The sequence below is a fragment of the Manduca sexta genome, chromosome 13 (assembly GCF_014839805.1).
Source record: "Manduca sexta isolate Smith_Timp_Sample1 chromosome 13, JHU_Msex_v1.0, whole genome shotgun sequence".
Classification (NCBI taxonomy): domain Eukaryota; kingdom Metazoa; phylum Arthropoda; class Insecta; order Lepidoptera; family Sphingidae; genus Manduca; species Manduca sexta.
This window is the reverse complement of record NC_051127.1, coordinates 5,806,790-5,824,080: the sequence shown is the minus strand read 5'-3', so window position 1 is coordinate 5,824,080 and position 17,291 is coordinate 5,806,790.

Genomic DNA, 17,291 nt, shown 5'->3' with positions numbered 1-17,291 from the left:
TCATTTTTTTTTCATCTGCACTTAAACTCTCCTAATTTTGGATCAGTGTTGAGACATGAGAGGCTCTGCCCAAGAGCTGACTCGTGCGAGGGTTGCGGTTTCATACACATGTGCACCCAACAACCTTCGATATTACGAAGAGACGAATGGCAGTCTATACCGATGAGTCCGGTAGAAATCAGAAAACGGATTTTGTCGCGTTAATAAATAAGATATTATTTGATACATGTTGCGTAAATGAAGAATTTCTACACTTAGTCGCTTGCTTTACATCACTTTCTCTGGGATGGCTTGATTCTTACAAGTAAAATAAAATCCTCCATTTCATAATTGAGTGCGAAGTAAATTTTTAGCCATCAAGGTTGTTGGGATTGCGGTTAGCATTAATATTCTGGACTCGCTTTATTTGAGTTTCTCTATTGATTCCAGTCCCTTTGAATCAAGTTGGACTTATTGAATATAACGGTGAAGGAAACGTGACGAAAACTACATACCTAAAGAATTTAAGTTAGGAGTAAAAAATAATTGCAATCTTCTGGAATAGTCTGTGTTTCTTAGTATTTTATCCAATTTAAAAAAAATAACATAAAAATTCTGTATTATGATAAAAATTTGCAATTGTTGATTTATATTTTTCTGACTTTTTTATATTATGGGGCAAACGAGCATACGGTTCACCTGATAGAATGTGATTACCGTCCATGAACATCTGCAATACCAGGGGGTGTATTCTAATTTGTAATGTGTATCCGAGTTATGGACCCTACAGTTCAAAAATATTTAATTTTAGTAATTCCGATATGTGAAAACAAGCATTAGGTCAGTCTCCTTCCTTCATTAATAGCCCGTAACCCATATATCTTTCTAGCAGTATATCAATGGAGTTGTAATCTCTTATCTTCTCTCTTTTTGTCCTAGAAATAGACAAAAGCCTTCACGGGCGGAACTATAAGCAAATATCTATGTTTGCGTAAATTGTCTTAAATTCGCGGTAACCCTAACAAGAAAACAGCAATTAAAAAGGGCGCAGTCCTTCGCCGCGGCAAATGCCGGCTTTCGACACAGACACGGTCTGTTCGGCATAAACGGCCGATCCGCGGTAATACCCCCGTTTGTTTGTTTAATGCGCCGAAACGAGGTACAACACGACAAAATTTTGCCAGCGTTTGTTAGGTTGTTTCATTTTAGAAGTAAAATGTTTTTTTTTATACATTGGTGTTTTAGGTTATGTTCCATTGAGTTTTGTAATATGACGTTAAAGTGTATTACTCAGTTTTATACAATTGAATGATAAGACGATATGTATTGGAAGGTCTCTCGAAAGCGAGGGGCCGTATGGGTAATTTTTTTCTTAAGTGCACGTCAAAGTGAACTTCCTGTACCTGACGGTAAATGGAGTGTGGTGTAATAGAATGTCGACTGACGAGAGATGATTACCCTTCAGCAGTCGATAAAATTATGTCGGCCTGTTATGTGACCTCTCCCAATCCGCACTAGGCTAACATGATGGTTTAAGGTCTAATACTTATCGATAGTACACGAGGCCCGTGCCCAGCAATAGGACAATATATAATACAGCACTGGTATTATTTTAATGCATTGCATAACGCTGCTTGTCGGTAGAAAGATCTATGTCACTTACCTAGGCGGGCCCTCGTTTACAAGATACTTGCCAATCTAGTACGGTGCAGGTTATTCCCTAAATACAAGTTTATATTACAATATGACATTTGAGTTTTTGTGTTCACTATCATCCTAGAGTCTAAAATATGTTCTCAACATGGCGAACGACTCGCCCCTTGTCAAATCATGCGACGGAACATACAGGTTAAAAATGGGTGCGCTGCTTGCATCGCTGCTAACTCCCATGGAGATGAAGGCGATGTGAGTGTTACTCTAATTGCATCTCTGCTACCCCCATGGTGATGAAAGCGTGATGTGTTAGAGCATAATTAGATTACAGACTCTCCCTTCCCTCCAGCTTTAGCGAGATCTAATTAGCACCAACCCGCAAACTTACAGCGTATATTTATTTAAATTTAACATAATTAAGCGACATTGTCGCAAACAATTTGTACGATAAAAGTTTACTTGACTGTTTGTATGTGGTTTAAAATTTTAATATAATTTCTTGGTTATGAAAGAAAGATTTATTATTTGGACAATAACAGTATAAGATGTACAATAAAAATGATGATTGCCTCGGTAGCTTAGTAGTAAATATATACGGTACGAGTAAGTACAACAACTGTGCTGAGGTCCTGGGTTCGAATTCAGGGTCGGGCCAAAATTATTGTAACTGGGTTATTCTATCATAAAAAAATTACTTAGTCGCAGCTCAGAGTTAGGAAGTTAGCGGTGTGATACCTCAGAAAGCACGTAAATCCGAAGCGGAAAATCCGCGGTGTGTGCCCTTGGGCTTTGAACCTGCGCACATTCGTCTCGGCAGTCCGTTCCACAACCAACTAGGTTATTGCCGCTTTTTGAGTTAATTTTCGTAATAATAGAACAGCGGCGAACCCATCGCTACATCGAGCGCAAATTCCAAGTTTTCCACATCAAAAAACTAATAAAAATTATCCGAGTCAACCCATGCTAACCAACGCCATTAATATTTATGTTAGCTGTGGGTTGTCCCGTCATGTTTGTCTGTCAGTTTAATAATGAACGCTGTTAAACGAGTGATTTTGCGAAGGTATATTAAACGTTTAATGAAAATAACGGATATGGGAATTTTGGACACAAATTGCGAATGGAATTCAGCAATTAGGGGAACGATGAAAACGTTTTGAGAACTATTGAAATGACGATTCATATTTGTAGTAAAAAATAATTCGAGTAGAAAAGTGTGAAATATATTTTTGTTTTGTGGGTAGAATTAGAGTAAAAATAAAGTTTAAGTTGTAATTTAAGAGCATGTTTTCAGTTAATTCGGCGTCGTTTAATAAACAAAACGGCCTTGTACAAATCCCTCATATGCTATGACTTAAGATATCATTTGAGATGTTGATATCTGTTTATTAAATAGCGACCTTAAGATATTGACTTTTATTTGACAGCATCTCAGCTGATATCGCATTTCTGAGCGAAATTGACCTCTATTAATATGTCCATACAGACCTACGCCGCCGCTCCCCCTAGGCAATTCTTGTGCGCTCCGTCTCCACAGCGAATGCAGGCACCCACAGGGGGGACATTTACCTCAGCCCTAGCCCTAGCCTAGTTAAGTGTGTAGACCACGTGGTTGCCAATTCATATTGAGCCCTATAAAGGCTAGCGATCATATCCTGGCCATCTTCCCTCCTCCCAACCTGAAAGATTTCTATATTCTTTCCCCACACTTCTTTCCCAACTTTTCTCCAGGTTGCTAAGCCAGGACATTCCAGGATCTCATACACAGGTTTTTCCCGGTGTTGAATGCAAGGACCGCACAAAAAAAATACGCTGCCATGGTCGCCTACTATCGTCTATATAAAATATATTTTCATACCGCAGGGTTTTGTATTTCATGCATTTGTCTGTCTATTCGTAATTCGCACACTTCTCTGGCGGAACAAAGGATTATTGAATTTTTTCATAACTGCATATTCATCAGACTATCAATGCTCTCTTTTATTTTGGTTTCGGCCTGTTGTTTCGTTTGGGGGTATGGTTGTGGTGGGACGCGAATGTTGAGATATGGGGCATATTCGATTAAAATTGCAATAATGAAAATGTTATGAATGTGGTTAATGAATATGATTTTATAGATTGTTTTACATATGGTTGTCGTCGTTTCCAGTGTTATCAAAAGTCTTTGTTCTTTACTTTTAAGTCCTGTAGTGAGAAATAGACTATATGCCACTTTCTATAAGGTGGCATGTACAGTCAGCCACAAACGTAGCTGAACATTAGCTTTTATTGAAATATTCCTTTTTATGTATCTAAAATGAAGTTAATATTACGAAGTTTAATTTAATGAAGAAATTTTAAACTTTTTCTTCTGCTTTTGTGGTTGACTGTACAGTGAAGCAACATTGCTACGCGAGGAGCAGTGTTCCTTATTTATAGATAAAGTATATGTTTATGTATGACTAGCTTTTGTTCGCGGCTTTGCCCGTATGAAGGAGTTTTTCGGGATAATTTTTTTTCCGACTTACTTGATACCTATGTATCGTCATATTATGACCAAATTACACAAAATCCTTATAAATTGTAACCTATGTGTTATTTTGATGTCTAAGCAATATTACTGTAAAATTTCATCATAATCCGTTCAGTAGTTTTTTCGTGAATGAGGCACAAACATACATCCATCCTCACAATCTTTCGCATTTATAATATTAATAGGGTAGATCAAGCAAAGGTCGGTTTTTGTCGTTGTCTTGAAGTGGTCAATATTGCTGACGAACAATTAACTACGAAACCAGATATATCTGCGCATATCATATTTTATTTATTAATTAGCCTTATTGCCTGCGGCTCCGTCCGGGTAAACGTTCCGGGATAAATATTTACCCGAAATAAAAGTTGTCTATAACACTCAGGAGTAATATATCTTCCTACTAGTGATTTCTTTCAAAATCGGTTTGAAGCAAAAAGATATAGTATAGTTGGTTATAGAGCGGACTTTGTGCTCCAAAAGTTAATAATAATTGGGAATAAGTCGTTGTCTCATTCGAAATGTCCGTATGACAAGCTGCCACAGCGTCCTTACATACAGCAATCATTGCCATATATTCTATAGACACGAATGTCCATATTAACTATTTGTTCAAAATCTGAACTAAAATTCCAACCTAAATGTTATTGTTATAACTTATTTATTTGAACAACAAATAATTTTACTTTATTTGACTAATATTTTTCATTCAATTCCAGGTTTACACTTAGACCCGATTTCTTATATCATGAGCACCGCTACGTACTCAACCACAAGCTGTCAATATTGACCATAGTCAGTTTGAATGGATTGCAGTTCAATTCAGTGGAACAAAGTAAAGGTTCGGGACGCCAAATCTAGTACGTAGTACATATATATCGATGACAACAATAATATTATATTTCCAAAAAATACGAATATGGGCTATAAAAACGTGCAAGACACGATATGGAAAAATATGAAATATTTTACATTGGTTTTGCTATTTCACAGTTGATCGAGTAACCATCGCACGAGCGCAAAATTTTTGTATGACAAACTTCCCAATGTCCACTCTATATAACTTAGAACTATTTGGTTTGGAGTTTGAGATTAGCACGTTCAAACCTCAGTAAACATTAGGCTTACGTCATCACATATTATCATCGCATGTGCAAGACGCTCGCTTGCGTCGGTGAGCGTTATTACTTATAAACATGATAACCATCTATTGGTATTCGGTACTCTATCTGGACAGCGTTTACCGTTTAGGTGCAGCCGTACATTGGAGTCACTTTGCCGCGTTTGATATAAAAAATAGCATCAATCTCTATATGGTATTATTGCACTATGATACTATGATATGATACTGGTGGTAGGTCTCTCATACTAATATGCGTAAATAATAATAATAATATCAGCCCTGTATTATATACTTGCCCACTGCTGAGCACGGGCCTCCTCTACTACTGAGAGGGATTAGGCCTTAGTCCACCACGCTGGCCTAGTGCGGCTTGGTAGACTTCACACACCTTTGAAATTCCTATAGAGGAACTTCTCAGATGTGCAGGTTTCCTCACGATGTTTTCCTTCACCGTTAAAGCGAACGATAAATTCACAAAGAATACACACATGATTTTTTAGAAAAGTCAGAGGTGTGTGCCCTTGGGATTTGAACCTGCGGATATTCGTCTTGGCAGTCCGTTCCACACCCAACTATGCTATCGCCGCTTTATATGCATAAATGCGGTTTGCAAATCGTTTTAATGATTAGATTTTACTTAAATTACGAAAAGGAACGTGTCTTGTTATTCAGTTGTATAAAACTGAGTAATACAACTTTCGCGTCATATTATTACTGGTAGGTTTTTCATATGTGAGAGTCTGTCTGGGTAGGTACCACCGCATTGTCTATATCCGCCGCCAAGCAGCAATGTACTTATAGTCACGGTATTCCGGTTTAAAGGACATTGTAGCCAGTGTAACTAATGGACATAATAAGACAACATCTCATGTCCCAAGATGGTGAACGCAGTGGAATACCAAACAATACTTTGTAATCCAAGGTGTTGGATGGTGTTTCTAGTGGTTATGGGCGGTCGTATCGCTTACCACCAGGCGAACGGCAAGTTAGCCTCGTCATTTAAAGCAATAAAAAAATGATATTGTCGCGCTGTAATACTATCGCACTGGTCTAGGACTATCAAACTTATAGTATTGTACTGAGAAATTCGAATACCCCATTTCGATTTTAAAATTTATTTCCATTATGGCTGATTTTTCTATGAGATAAAATATGATAAATTTAGGATTAAGTATATATAATATTGTTAATTTGTCACACTTTTTGTCAGGTTATAATTTATTTTATGGATATCTTTTATCTGACGACTGAAAAAGAAAAATAGCTCTAAGAAACTAATAAACACGCTAGACAATTTTTACGCGGACAAAACCGCATACTCAAACTAGTTTGTAATATCACGATTTAAATATACCATTCTGCCAAAAATATTGAAATCACAAGGTTCGGCGGAGGCATTTCGAAGGAAATAAAGCCGATTTCGCTAAGTACAGACCTAAATCGGCTTACGGAATATTCTAGAAGTTTGACAATAAATATACAACTTAGCCCGTTAATAACAGCAGCCCTACAACCCGTTTTAAATTGAATCCGCTAAGTGATTTCGACAGTTCACACAAGTTTGTGGAAATGTAGCAAATACGAGTTGCTATTTTTGCTATTCGCATGAAGGGTTACAAAATATTCAGATCATTGAATACACATATTACGTCTTTTCTCTTCGAAGAAGGCAGAGGCGCAAGTAATGCACCCACTTCTCGCCTATTCTGTTCCGTCCCATGATGTGATAGGGGGTGAGCTAATCGCTTTTTATCAAACACAATCAGACTCTAGAGATATTAGGAGAAAAACCAACATCACCGGCTGATCCGGTGAGCGAACTAAAGATCTCAGAAGATGGTTGTGATGAATACGCAATACAACTACGCCAGTGTATGCTCAGTATTAGCCCAGATTTTAGGATTGTGAGGGGCCTAACAGAGCTGGTAAATGTAGGTGTGTTACATCTCTGCCATCCTGACCTGATCCATCTGATTGTTAAACTAACAACTAATTGTGAAATAGTGTCCAAACTTTTTTTTTATAAGTTCGCGGTGAAGTCATCCCACTACATCTGCAGTAAGTTGAGTGATCCAATAGAATGTCGACTGACGAGAGATGATAACCCCTCGGCAGTCGATACAATTATGCCGGACTGTTGGAACCGGATATACAAAAAAAAAAAAAACTATACAGGGTCCTTTTCACATTGCGTTACTAAATTAAACCACATACTCGTCTTCACCTTTGCTTACATTGTGGCATATCATCCATAAATAAATATTTCCGCGAAAAACCCTGGTTTTAGTTTTCTGATTTTTAAATTTTACAAATTTTAATGTGAATATGGCGTGTGCGTGGGTGTGTTTCTGACTGAAAGTATGATGTTGCTACTGCAAATAATTCTCTTAGAGTAGTAGTAGTGGCTTTAGGGCGCGTAAAATAAAAAATACTTTTTATTAATATTTATTTTGTTCGAAACTTACACTTTTTATTTTACTTCTACACCTCAAGTTATTTATTGTAAAGTGTTATTTCTAAGTAAATAAGAATGTGGTTTTATTTAGTAACGTGATGTCAAAATGACCCTATATAACAATAAATAAAATACATATTTTATTTAAAAAATATAACTATAAACTTCATAAATTTCCTCACAAAAGGCCGGGGCGTTAGCATTCACACGTGTGCGGTCTGAAAAATATTTTTAATTGTTGGCGCCGCGGTTTACGGACGAATATTAAATCCGATATTTATTTACAACGAATGCGTTTTATGTTTGCTTTCTGTTTTACGACTATTTGTGATCGATTGTGAATGATGCGGCTGTGGAGCTGAGGTTTAGTGAGGAGGTTTGAAAAGAGTTAAAATCACTGTTCCAATTCGAACTCTAGTAGCGAACGGAGTGTAGGATGGCTCTGGGCTAATTCTAGTTTAGGGGCCTGTTTAATTAATACATAATAAATGATTTCTAATGCTTACACGAATGTAAGATATTGAATAAAACTACTTTTTTTATTTTGATTTAATCGAAACCCAAAAGACCAGCTGACAGACTTCAAGACAATATCAGCTCATTCTGCGTTAATCGGACTGTCAACAGCTAACAAAACCCAAAATTTATAATTGTAAAATTTATGTAGATATTGTAACTGACTTTTCGGATAACTAACACCTCAGATCGCCCCGACTGCTCCGTGACCATGAAGCTGCAATCTGCGAAACGTCGGAAGAAAATAATAATATAAATAACCGTGATAAAATCAGTAAATAGTTTTACTTAAAAAAAATGTTTTAAAAGAAATGTGGTGGACGAAGCTACGAAAACACCTTATATAATCGCATATAACCGCATATAACATATAATATACCATATAACCGCTTTCATTATAATTATTAAATTTAAATAACATAGTGTATATTTAATCATCAACGCGTGAAATTAGTCAATTGAATTGGACATTACAAAAATATTACACGCGTCGAATAAGCGTGTTAATGTGCGGCATTCGCCCCTTGGTGGACGAGGGGTGGTAGGGATAGAAGTGTTAATACATTGGGGATGGGAAAAACAGGGCTGTCACGTTGTGAATAAGATAATTTATTTATTTAAAACGTTTTATACAATTGAATATATGTAGGTAGATTCGACGCCTGAAGTATTCTCTCACAGTCTACCTTTAAATGATGCAAAGATGAGACGACGTGAATATCATCTGAAAACGCGTAGAGCATGCACACTACACTTATTTTGCTAGTTGTAAAATAAATTTTATATCGGCCCGGTTAGCGACCACCGTACACAAGGTGTTAAAACCCGACATAATGGCCCACGTAAGTGTCACGTTCCGGGATCACCCTGTATATATCCGGTTGCAATAAGCCGACATAATTATATCGACTATCGAAGGGTAATCACTTGTCAGTCGCCAGTCTATTGGACCTCACTTCACGTACCATCAAGTGCAAGTATTTTGGCGTGTCCGTATAAAAAAGGAAGATTACCGGTCCAACGAATGTAACCATTCACAGTTGATCCCTACACTCTTCACCACATAGTATAAAACAAAGTCGCTTTCTCTGTCCCTATGTCCCTTTGTATGCTTAAATCTTTAAAACTACGCAACGGATTTTGATGCGTTTTTTTTAATAGATAGACTGATTCAAGAGGAAGGTTTATATGTATAATAACATCCATTAAATAGTGGAGAAATACTGTTATTTTCTTATGTTATGCCCGTGCGAAGCCGGAGCGGGCCGTTATGTTTTTATATACAACGTTCACAGTTTTTCTGTAGTGTATTTAGTACCAGCATTGCACCTGTGCGAAGCTGGGGCGGGTCGTTAGTACGAGATAAAACGGCACTTCCATCTAACAGATTATCTTGACATCGTCGGATCTAAAACCGGGCAACCCTACAGGGTGGTCACTTATCGCCATTCCGGCGCTATCGGTGTCCTGCTAACAATGTGGGTGATTAATGTTATTCCTCGTTGCGTTTACCGCAACAGACGTGGTATGGAAAATCTACAAAGCATCGCGTTGGGTGTTAAGCGAGATTTAAATTAGAAAACTTACGGAAATGGACATAAACTGTGTAAAGTATTTTAATTAAATACTCAGAAACTTATATATAAATCAATTTCCGGTTTAAGTATTTCAAGTAGACATATAAGGTACTGAAGTATTTATTAAACCTGAGTTAAGCTGTTACTTAAGAACGCGCGCTCAGCTGAGTCGGCGCTTTTGAACACAACTCAGCCGTCATAATGCGTCATAAGAGTATATTGAGACTTAAAATGTAATACGCTTACCATCAGGCGAAAAGTAAGCTCGTTTCGTCATACAAAACATTAAATAATATATATCCTTGGTATAAAGAATTAGGACACCGTTGTTCTAAAGATAAGCAATAAAGACATACGGTGTGACGTCAAAGCTTCCATCTGGTACATAAAAATAAAATGCCTGTAGGAAGCCCAAATCATAAAAGAAAGGCTGTAGTATATGCTGAGCTCACATGGCGCGAACAAATATATTTTCTATTTAATTAAGAAATGACGGAGGTGGTCCCCTAATCAATCTATAAACAACAGCAATAGTACTCACTTGAAATACAGATAGTTGCTGTATTTCTCTCGTAGTGCTGTTAAATAGCAGTACTTAACTACCAATAGGGACCGTTTTGCGCGGCTATCTCAGTGCAGTAAGATACCTCGGGGTAAACAACAGCAATAGTACAGAGATTTGAAACACAGATATTTGCTGCATTTCTTCTGTAGTCCTGTTACTTGCAGTACTAACGACGGTTTTATGGAGCCATCTCAGTGCAACAAGATACCCCGTGGTCATCTCGTATGCGCTAAAGAAGGCCACCGCAGGTTTTGGTTGGTATGCTGGTGTAGGGTATATAGGGGTTAGGGACTCGGTCCAATGCTCGACCGGATGACGCTGTCCGAGTGTCGAGATTGGGCCGTGAGACCGGTGAAATCAATATAACCGTTCAACTCATCCAAGTGGTGGTAGCGATAACACGGTTTTTTTCGATAAAAAATAGAAGTACTTAAATAGCGTAATTTTCCGATATTTTTAAGTTATTATATTGGAATAAATCAAATCAAATCCCAAAGGCACACACCGCCGACTTTTCAAAAAAAAAAATAGTAGAGGAGGCCCGTGCTCAGCAGTGGGCAAGTGTATAATACAGGGCTGACATTATTATTATTATATTGGAATAAATAAGGTGTAAGTGATTATTAGATGTATCAGAAATGAAAACCACGCCATATGTACTGCAACTTGAAGTTTTGGATGACGTTGATAATTATCAAATTTAATTGAAAATTAAAAAAAATAAGCTATCATTATGCCGCCATGTGACACCAGCTTAACGTCTTTAATATAGTTAGGCGTAGAAAAGAGTAGCCCGCATCGATCTGGTTTTAATGTCCGATAGAGCTGTTACTTAGATTAGAGCGGGATATTTCCTAGATCTTTTACGAAGGTCCATTTATAGGCACTCGTTGATGAGAATTGTCTGGAAATCTGGCAATTTCATGGCGTTACTGCAAAAGTGATTTATCTAGTTGTTAAGTTTCACACTTCGCCTTCGAGGAACTTTGGTTATCATCATCATGCCGCAGGATGTCCACTGCTGAACATGGGCCTCCCCCAAAGATTTCCACCTCGACCTACTGGAAGCGGCCCGCATCGAGCGAAAACTTTAAACTTTACCTATACAACAAACAAAGTTGAAGAATAAAATCCAAAAAAACTTGCTGACCTGGCAATCAAACCTATCACTTCCCAATCTTGTCATACACTGCCAATAAACCAAGAGACCATAACAATCAGGATGGATATTTCGGCCTTTAAAATTTAATACGACGAAATTTTAAAGGCCGAAATATCCATGCATATTCATTATTTTTACGTTTTTCTTTCAACTGCGAGAACTAATCACTAACTAGACGTGAATTTAAATTCTTTACTTGCCAATACTTGTTTAGTTACCCAGATTAAAGGTGAAACAAAATGTATGAAAAATGGACCTTAAGCTATAACCTTAAGAGCTTGATCTCAGTTGAGACAACGTTGTTAACAAACAAAACTCAGCACCATACGTCACGTATTGTAATTAAAGATATTATGCTTTACAATGTCGACATCTATTTATGAAATAGCGATGATCTTAAGATGCTGATTTTAATTTGACAGCGTCTCAGCTGATACCGCACTTAAGAGCGGAACTGAGTTGTATTCAATACAGCCCTAAATTATTACATTAACTGGTAAGCTCATTTCATATTATAATTGCGGCGATCGACTTAGTTCCTGATACATGAACTGTAATGCGGTCTATAATGGGAACGGGATGTTTGAACAGCCGTCTCCTAGTAATAATGGGAATCTGGACACTAGTTAACGTAGCATTTCGGGATAATTAATTGGGTCGTAGGATTGTGGGTTTGATTTCCATATCTTGTAATTTCTATGTCAATTATTAGTAATGTTTACGCAGTGTTCGATATTTAAATATTTAACGAATTTTTTGCAATAAATATGTTTAATTTTTACTCATAAATACTTGGTCTATGGTCGCGGGTAAATGTAACGTCGGAAGGAAAATTTTAACAAATTTATCTCGAAAAGATCCGTTTTGCAGTTTTATTTCAATGGTATATTTCAGCCTTTTTATCAGATAAACTTTTTGCTTAAATGAACAAAGATACAGTTGGTAAGTCAAGCGGTAGTGGGCCAGCACTGCTGACTTCGGATTTAGAGGACATAATAACCAATGCAATTGGGCACTTTATGAGCCCAGTGTCAGGCAGTTCTAGGCAATAGCCGCTTTAACTGACACGAGGTATCAAGTGTGAGCAAAAAAAAAAACGACGCAAGGATGATTGTAAAAAAGATTCTCCAAGGCACCGCACGTGGCTTCTGTCAGCGCGAGGGTCCCGGCGGTTGCCCGGTTCGCCTCCTCCTAAGGCCGCCTCTGCTCCTGGGTAGTATTATTGTACCTGGGTAGTATTATAAGTAGGCGGTCGGGCCATGCCGCTTAACATCAGGGAAGTAGCTTGTTCGTACCGCCATACCTTAGAAGCCGCGTGCAACAGCTAGTCTAGCGTAACTATAAAGAATGTTTTTATAAGCGTCTCATTCAGTTATAGAATTATAATTTATTTATAATCAAGATACGCAGTGTCGCGAGGAAATCCTCACATATTAAAAAACTAACTCCACCGCCATGTCTGTTTGAACGCGATAAAGTAAAAAACTGTGAACGGATTCCGATGAAATTTTGGTATGAAAATAGTTTGAAATACTGGGAAGGACATAGGCCACTTTTTATTCCAAGAAAAAATATAGTAGGATTTTATCACGGAAGAACTCACGCGGGCGAATCCCCGAACAGAAGCTATTACTATGATATAATTTAATTTATATTGGCAAACATAACTCCCATTGCGGTCTTGGCTACAAACCAACAAGTCTGCGAAGTTTCACTGTAATGTTACATCACTGTATTTGAGGCAGGAATGATTGTTGCACTCACTAATACTTGGTAATCTCGTTATTTTAATAATTATATTAGACATTATCTTAATATCTGATTTTCTAGGGTTTTTTATACCAGCACAGCACACTGATCCTAATGCAACACAACATAACATCACGCATTTATCCCCGAAGGGGTATGCAGAGGCGCAACCATGGCACCCACTTTTCGCCAAGTGTGTTCCGTCCCATTATGTGATAGGGGGCGAGCCTATCGCCATATCGGGCACAAATTCCAGACTCCGGGCTGATACTGAGCAGAAAAACCCAAATATCACTTTGCCCGACCGGGATTCGAACCCAGGACCTCAGAGCGCTGCCGTACCGCGCATGCAGTACAACTACGCCACCGAGGCAGTCCTGACCCTAATGCACTTTATGATAAGCAAAATGGGATTAAAATATAGTTTCTTATCACCCTAATAATAAGTATAATTTGCAAGGTATTATAAGGCTTAACATTTAGTTCCAGGAATTGTTTTTAGATAGACATGGTAAAATGACTTCACTTTACTTGTAGTGGATTCTAGATAGTGTCGACTGACGAGAGATGGTTACCTCTTGCCAGTCGACATCATTATGCTTATTTGAAAAGGGATATACACAGGCTGACCCCGGAACACTACACTTGGGTGTGTAGTGCGTCAAATAAAATGTCCATTGATATTAGATGCACTTGTATCAATATTTTTGTCATTAAACACCTTTTGTTATATAATATAATATTTATATTAAAAGGCACTTTAATGTATTTTGTCACATATCATTACAAAAAAAAGATATACTTAAAAAACATGTGTAGTTCGTCATTCTCCTCCGTGTCCGAATGCAGACCTCTTGTAGTTTTAATTTTATTAACAGTAAAATTACGTTAAAGAAATTATTAACGACTATTGACGTTACGTGGGCCACTATGGCGGGTTTTAACACTTACCCCCTTATTCATAAACGTTTTTTATCTAAGGACGGAGTAAAGCTGTGATAACAAGCCTGTTTCTCAATGCCCAACGGCACTGAGAAATAGACATAGGGCCGTAGTGATTGGTTATCATTGTTGTATTTCAATATTAGCCAATCACAAGGGCCCTACGTCTACGCACTGCGAAGACTGCCATGCCGTCAGTACTGAGAAACAGACTTGTTATCACAGCCTTACTCAGTCGTTAGATAAAAAACGTCTATGAATAAGGGGGTTAGTGTACGGTGGTCATTATCCGGGCAGATATAAAATATATCCTTCCACAAGCAACAGGGTACAGATTACACAAAATAGCAGAATTAGATATGTGTCACTGAGTTACGGTAATACTCGATATCGTTTCAATTCCCTTTCATTAACTTTACTGCGAACATCAAACGGTTTACGATACGCCCTGCCCTTTGATATTACGGTAGGCATAAAATTCTCGTTTGATTCTGAGGCGAGAGGTGGCAGGTTCGATTGCTTATCGTTTTCTGCAGTTGTTTGGGTTACAGTGATAGTTTTATATTTCTTGATACCGACCTTAGATTGTCTATACAACGTGCCTTGTAAGATGACGTTTAATTTTAATGTTTGTGATTGGTCGAGAGATCAATGCGTCTGTCACGTGGTAGTCTTTCAACCAATCACAATAAAATACGATGTCGTGTGTTTTGCCACAGTTTAAGTACTGGTTTGTTTCTTAGTATGAGTATTGGATTATGTTCATGATGGATAAATATGAATTTTTATTTGTCTGGTAACAGCTACTATCTCAGTTCAATTGGTAAAGACTTAGGTATTGAACAGAACGGAATGATAAACTTTCTGCTAAAATATATTCGATATTTACTTAGTTAAAGGAACGTAATATAGAAGGAAAGCAAAATAATTCAACATACAAAAACATTGTGACGCGTTCTGGGATCAGTCTGTGCTATCCGGTTCTAATAGGCCGGCATAATTGTGTCGACTGCCGAGGGGAAATCAGTCAATATTCTATTGGACCTCATTCCACTTAAGATCCAGTCGTTCTCGCAAAAAACATTCATAAGTTCAAACTTACAAGTAAAATGCCAATAATACTTTAAAGATTTAGAAAAAGAAACCATAAAGAATTCGACTGAATAACTATAATAGTATATCTCCCACAATAGTATAGACATCACTAGATATTTTCGGCATGGACGGAGACAGCAGTGTCCGAGTAGATTACCTGTCACGGCCAGGGCACTTCGATACATCGAATGGCCGAGATGCAGATAACATGAATCTAATATAATACGTTTAGCTTGGAATAGGGTAGATTTTAATCATTTTTTTGTATGTGACAGAAAATAATATGAAAAAGAAATTTTTCTGTAAAATTACCGTCGAAATTGGTTGAAAAATAAACCAGTTATTCATAATTGAATAGTGATCAAAAGTTGGGGCGGGGTGGGTTATCGCGCTATCTCTTTCTCATGCACGCAGCGTTATGGCCGATGATACTCGGTGACGTCACAGTTTGCTATTACTTTATAACTTATTTATTTTTGCGTCATCATCATCATCATCATCATCAGCCTATATGTTTGTCCATTGCTGGACATAGGCCTCCTCCAATATTTTTGCGTGGTTTTGGGAAATTCTTTTTCCGTTAGATTTTTGATGATATTTGTTTATGATAAAAGTATTTAATAAAGTAATAAACAACCCAATTGTACATTTCCCCCCTTTTTCCTTCCGCCCATCCTAGAAAGGTCCCATCGGTTCTCCACTCTTCCTCCGCTTACTTCCTTCCCCACTCTCCATCGGATCCCTGCATTCGTTTAACCGGTGTATTCCAGTATCCCGTTAGTAGGTTTCCCCCGGTGTTTACTGCAAAAACGCCCATTAAAAAAAATCTGACTTATAAAACAGAGTCTCAGTCTGTATGCGATAAACTCAAAGGTAGTGAAGTAGGCTATGTCCTTCCCAAGGTCTAAAACTTTCATCAAACATCAAACTTTCGCATCTATAATATTAGTAAGATTCATTTCATTTAGACATAAATTGTCACGCGGTTGACCAGCCGAATATACATAAAATAATTATATTATTTTTATACAAATCACAACCATCCAGACATAATGCAGATATCGTTTACAATTTTTATCTTAGCGAGCGTGTATGGGCGGAACAAGCGGAGCGGCTGCGGCCGACGCGACGTTAAAACTTTATATACATACCGAAACGGTGATAAAACCAACTTGTGTATGAATTTATGTTTCTTTTATTTTGAGGTTACTTTATGACTTTTTTTAACAAAGACGGCCTAGGTAGTTGTATTACGGTACAACTGCAGTGCTGAGGTCTGGGGTTCGATCTCAGGTCGGGCAAAGTAATATTGGGTGTTCTACTCAGTATCATGTCAATCATCTCAGCAGTCCGTTCCACAACCAACTAGGCTATCGCCGTTTTTATGTACTAGAACAGTAACCACGGCGCAAATGCTTTCTGCTGCCTTTTTTAGTAATATTATGCTTCGCTTGTTTAATTTTAAGTCTAGCACTAAATGTATGTATGTTTTCGTTATAAAAGTTACTTTTAATTATAATTCCATAGCCGTTGATGTCTCATCCTCTCCCAGTGGTTATCCTGAGCCTAGGTTCGTAAGCCGTTAGTGCGTTGCCCTCAGCATGGTCGCTTAATTCTTGAAGCGTTGCGAGTGCCTCAAGGGCTCCCCGGAAGGTCCAGTGTGTTGGTATCAGCCAATCACTGGTAGGCTAACAAACAACATGTTTAAAAGTTATAATTATTATCATCGTCTATCTTGACCTGTCAAGTGCAATTATATTCCCCTACGTTATTTTTAATTGTTTGAATAACGAGACGAGCTTGCCGTTCGCTGATGGTAAGCGATACGACCGCCCATAAACAGTAGAAACACCATCCAACACTTTGAATTACAAAGTATTGTTTCATATTCCTCTGCGCTGGCCATCCTGAGATATGAGATGTTAAGTCTTATTATATCCAGTAGCTACAATGTCTTTCAAACAGA